Source organism: Ctenopharyngodon idella, chromosome 13 (assembly GCF_019924925.1).
Source record: "Ctenopharyngodon idella isolate HZGC_01 chromosome 13, HZGC01, whole genome shotgun sequence".
NCBI lineage: Eukaryota > Metazoa > Chordata > Actinopteri > Cypriniformes > Xenocyprididae > Ctenopharyngodon > Ctenopharyngodon idella.
The window spans coordinates 27503778-27509777 of NC_067232.1; the positions used below are offsets into that span (position 1 = coordinate 27503778).

A 6000-nucleotide genomic window follows, 5' to 3' on the forward strand; every position below is an offset into this window, starting at 1 on the left:
ATTATGAAAGGAATCATTCCAAAGGATAATTATTTCATTTTTATTTGCTTATTTATTATTATTTAATTTGCTTTTATTATCTGCATATTTTTATTATATAATATTAAAATATATATAAAATTTATTTATATAAAAATATAAAAATGATGTTGTCTAATGAATTCAACGTGAGCAGAGGCAAAATGTCCTGATTTCTATCCTCACTAACAGCTCCTCTCAATGTTGTATGAGAAAGTCTCTTGGCGTCGTGCTGACGCTGAACTCATTACTATGGCAACTGATGTAGATCTACGGGATGTTGGCTATACTGAACAAACGGATCAGATTTCATCACTAGCAAATAACAATGTGGACAGTCAGTCCTAAACTCAAAAATGAGCGACAAATGTCATTGAGTGCAGTATATCACCTCTGTGCTCATTATAGTCACTTGTCAGTCAATACGTCATTTGGATCCGACAATCAGACAAGTCAGAACGCGTCTGTGAGCAGCTGTGCACACATTACTGATTGATTTCTGAAATACAATCAAATTAGTAAATATCAGTCCTGAGAAAAACCATCCTAAGCCGAGACGTCTGTCATGGTCCTCAGAGAAAACTAAAAACACATCACACTAGTCCATCTTCATTAAACAAAATGGCTTCTCTGGGAGTGAAAAGCACCTTTGTGTCTGTGTCGCCGCCACTAAGTGAAGCGACTGATGCTCATCTAATGGCTGAACATTACGAATACAACTTCAGCTATAAATATCCCAATCCCTGTTGAAATCTACAATGCTGAAACACATTGTTCATGTATGTTTAAAAGCTTTTTCACAGCATATGGAATGCTAAATTGTACTGAACTACTCTGAATGTCATTGGAATAAATAAATAAATTATTAGTTTTGAATGAGGAAGATTCTTTTGAAAGAAGTTAATGCTTTTATTTAGCAAGGATGCATTAAACTGATCAAAATAATCTTGAAAAACTATCACAATTTCCACAAAAACTGTTTTCAACATTGATAATAATCAGCAAATCATCATATTAAATGATTTCTGAAGGATCATGTGACACTGAAGACTGGAGTAATGATGCTGAAAATTCAGCTTTGATCACAGGAATAAATTACATTTTACTATATATTCACAAAGAAAACAGATATTTAAATTGTAAAAATATTCCACAAGTTTTAAAGAAGACTGTAATTTTTTAAAGTTTAAATTTACTGTAAAGCAAATGTACTGTACGAAACGTTTTTTATTTTATACAATATTTTACAAAATAATTTTTACTCTAAAATTGCTTTAAAATCAATGCCATAAGTCTAACCAAGTTGTGTTCCGAATTTGAAGTTGATATCACAAAAATTAAAGTTCCCACGAGATTTTGTTTAGGCGCTATACCAAAAATAGCCACCGGGTGTCATCCATATTCCATCTGATGCGTTCTCCTGTAACAAATTAATAAATTCCTGTCACAGTATCACTTCTATCACAAAACAGTCGCCAAACGTGGAACCGTGAGTCTCAGACCTTTCCGACGATATGCTTTTTGTCAAGATTAAAAAAAGTTTTGATTATAAAATATTTTAAATAAATTTTGTAATATGAAACGTGACACCGCCCACTAGGGGGAGGAGCCAGCTAAAAGGATTTAAAGTACCATTTCCATGGTAATGCCATGTCCAATTTCAAAACGGTTTTCACAGGCTGAATTTTGAATTTCGATTGATTACTAAAATATGTGATAGGCAATAAAAAAAGAGTGCTAGCGGGACGGCGGCAGTTAAAGTGTCCACATACTTTTTTGCCGTCACTGTATATCTGTTGTTTTTAAGAGGGGAACGACCTCTCAGAGCGGATCAATAACTGCATCAGACTCGACATATACACTAGACGTGTTTAAAATGAAGTCTCAGATGTTCACAGAGGAACACAGTGAAGGTGGAGGGACAAAGAAGAGCCGTTTAGGGTTACATAAAGTCAGGTTTGGGGTAAAAACATTAGATTAAGCCGAGTAAAAACACGCTGTCCGAAGAAGTCGATAACTGTGTCAGTACTGGTTTGAGTGCAATGGCAGACAGATAGCATCACAAGGGCATGTGATTTTTACATGATACGGTTGTCATGGCAGCGGCCTAGATCACACTCAGCGAGCTAGAGGGAAAAAGACGATTAAGGCCAAGAAAAAATACATTCTGACCACTGACGGCATATTGTATAATAGGTTCAGCTATTTGTTAGTACGTTACTATGTTCTGAGTGGTTGCTAGGTGGTAGTCAAAGTCAAAAGAGCCCAAATCTCTGGATATTCTGGTTTATCATCTCTTGGGAGAAAATATAAATCTGATATGGTTTAAAACATTATTTCTCATGGTAGGTCACGTGATAAGGGCAACATGGCGAATGTAGTACGTACAGATTACATTCATACTATATATAACATATTTTCTTAGCGGTTGTGAAGTAATGTTTTTGTTTCTGAATTGAGACTTTTATTTTGAAAGATTCTGTTGATTCTTCTGTCAAGTAAAGAGTGCCTGAGAAAAACGTGTTGTCCCGATTCAGTATCTGCGGGGAGATGAGGTGTTGTCAGGCTATATGTAAGTGTCATTATTAGAACGTTATTTTCGTAAATTGTTACGAAATAAAAAAAAAAGTCTCTTACCTCAGAAAAACGATCTGTCAGACAATTGCGCGCGCAAATGCGGCGGCGCGCGCTGTGTATCGCTTCAATAAAACAAAATTAATTACGAGTACGCAACGTCGTAGTTACGTTAACAATAAGTGATTTATGAAATTAAGTGCCAATAATTTACGTAATTTGTACTTCGGGTGTTAGCCTGGGAAGGATTTGCATTCAGGTTCAGTGTTCATATTATGTTTCATTAACAGTTCATTTTAATATTGTGTATTCACCATAAACTGTTGTTTCTGTAACCCCATAACACCACTTAACTTTCACTTTGTGTTGTTTTTGTATATTTAAAAAAAAAAAAATGACTGTGGTGGCTCATACCAACTTACTAACTTTAGACTATTGTTTTAACAAAAGTAAGTTTGGGACTGATGTTTAATAGCCTTACTTTATACTGTTTATACAGTCATATTCTTACAATTTATGTGTATGTTAAGTGGGATGGTAGGCTAATTGTATGTGTGTCAACCATTTATGTAAAATAAATTTGTATGTATATAATTTTTTAGGAATTAGGTCAAATTTCGGGAAAATGTGAGAACCACTGGTTAAGAAAAGCACTAGGACAAAAACAACAACAAACCTTTATTCTCAGTATTTTTTTAATAAACCTGGCATTGTATATTATATATTTTGTTGGCTCTTTAACAAACTGCTTTTGTTCCGCTTTTGTAAGTCGCTTGGTATAAAAGCATCTGCTAAATGCATTAATGTCAATGTATTTCGTGTGTAGCAAAAATGTTTTGTGAGTTACACAACAACAGTTCAAGCTCAGCATTATGTCTTTGTTCAAATCATTATCCATAAGAATTAGCGAAAGTAGCGATGCCTGCAAACACCACAAAAAATATGATATTTAGACATTCAAATGAGCCTTCGAGACAGTAGCACTATTGATTAAAACTATTAAAAAACATTTCCATTAATTAAAATACAGCTGAAATAAAATAAAATAAAGATGAAAAATAAAATTAGAAATGTTGCAAGTACAAAAATTACTAAAACTGAAATAAAAATATATTAAAGCTAAATAGAAAAACTATTAAAAATGTTAACAGCACATAAAAAATAAAATTATAAATTATAATGAAAATAAAAATATATACCTATTTCAAAATATCAATAAATACTATAATAGTAGTATATAAATAATAATAAACACTAGCTACTACTTTCAACTCAAGGTCAAGGGTTTTATTCCCAAGGAACACATCCTGATCAAATGTATCTTGAACTAAGAAGCAACAATTATTGCAATTATCGCTCGCCGGTAAAACACGGTGCAAAAAAGCAACACCAAGGTCATGTAGTAAAAAATACCTGAATGCACAATAAAATAGTCTGACAAATGTGTCAATTCAATACATTCATTCAAAAGTTCTATGGCTGAAAGTTAAAAGAGAGTTTTTGCAGTCGTTTTGAATGGAACTGAGAGGCACCAACCTCAGTCAAAGAAATCTCAGTAGATCAGGAGGTGTATTATAGTCTTGCAAAAGTGAGCAGCCTCAGTCCTGGCCTTGACAACAAGCAGTTTCGGTTCCTTTAGCGCCAACCATAGGGAACTGTGCATTTGTTCAACAGTTGATGTGAGCGACATGCCACATCCTGCTTCACACACACAAACACAAGCAGCTTCCTGTCACTGGCAGCACCAGCTGGAGTTCACTGATAGCCACTCTGTGTGTGCCACACCCTCACACGGGTGCTTTCAGCAAGAATTAACAATATTCTGTGACAGCAGGTACACATTTATGCATAAAGCACTAACTGGTTTGTTGTGAAATATATTCAAAATCTAATCAAAGGTTTCGGTTTATGATCAGCTGGTATATTATGTGCACAAGAGCTGAGTTTAGAAGGAAGAACGTTATGGCAAATTTAGGAACGCTTTCCAATAGACAACATTAGCACAAATACATTGATCATGGAATTTTTTTCCTGAAAAGTTTTAGTTGCACATTCGTCATTTTTTGGCCTTTATTGTGACAGGACAGTAAGTTGACAGGAAGCGAAGTTGTAGAGAGAGGGTGGGATGGGATCGGGAAAGGTTCACGAGACGGTGTTGTGCCGAATTTTGACCCCCTGCCAAATTGCCCCCCCCCCCCCCCCCCCCCCCCCCCCCCCCCCCCCTTTGTTAAAGTTGCTACCTGATTGCCTAATCTTAACCCCACCCCTAATCCTAACCCCTCCCCCACAGCTACTCTTAAACCTACCAATACTAGGGGGGTAATAATCTGGCAGGGGGTTGAAATTCGGCACAACACCGGGACTCGGGATGCCCGAAACGCAAAGTTATTTTAATGTTAATTGTTTCAGAATGTTCAGAGAACAGTCAAAAAATGTTCCCATAATGTCTGCAAAATGATGAAATGGAAAATGTTTTTTTTTAAAACATTTAAAAAACTGGATGTTCAGAGAACATCTTTAGAACATCTAACATTCTTAGAACATATTTTAATTTGCTGGGTTCTGCCCCATATTCGAGGAACACTTAAAATATAATAATATATATATATTATAATATATATAATATAATAATAATATAAAAACTCTGAAAAATCTAAAGGAACTTGATAAAAGGTCAAGAGCTCAACCTAAAGCAAACACTAATCACCATAATGGCGACTTCAATGAATTGCCATTTATTTATTCCACTTCCTGTCTTTGAAAAGGTTTGATAAAAGTATATATAAAAAGATTCAAATTCCAGTTCAACTTCTTGTGTGTTGTGGTCAATTCAATTCAAATTCACACCCATTAGAGGGAGCAAATTCTTCAATTTTGAATTTAGCACAAAGAAAATGGCAGATTGCTAATGGTAATTTTATCCAATCCATTTAATAAATGTGTTTATTGTTTAATTATTATTCATAAAAACTTAATAAATGCATTAAACATATTAATAAATGTTCATTTTAAATCAAGCAATGCAGTAATTTTTAAACAATAGTTGAGTTAAATAAAACTACCCAGCAGGTTGGGTCAACATTTAACCCAACTGCTGGGTTAAAACAACCCAATTGCTGGGTTTATTCACACTCAAAAAAAATGATACTTTGGATTTACTTAACTTTTTTATGTCATCAGAGTTATGTTGCATTTAATTAACATTATTTATTTCAGTAAACTTAAGTTTATTACATAAGGTTAATTCAATGCCATTTAGTTGAATCAGGTTAACATTCTTAATTTGTCCAAAACTATTACATTCAATTATCCTAAAATTAATATCAAACAAAAATTAAAATAAGTAATCCAGTTTAATTGATTAGGTTATTTAGTGAATGCATTCAAGAACAATTTTTACAACTTTTA

At 33.9% G+C, this 6000-nt stretch overlaps 1 protein-coding gene across 1 annotated transcript in view; it reads right to left on the reverse strand.

The window, feature by feature from the left end:
- foxn2a (forkhead box N2a) overlaps positions 1-4309 on the reverse strand; it is a 65800-nt gene extending 61491 nt beyond the window's left edge. Inside the window, exon 1 of the mRNA XM_051916769.1 lies at positions 4129-4309. The gene's annotated coding sequence lies outside the window, so the exon portion shown is untranslated. The remainder of the gene's footprint in view (positions 1-4128) is intronic.
- Positions 4310-6000: the final 1691 nt, after the last annotated feature.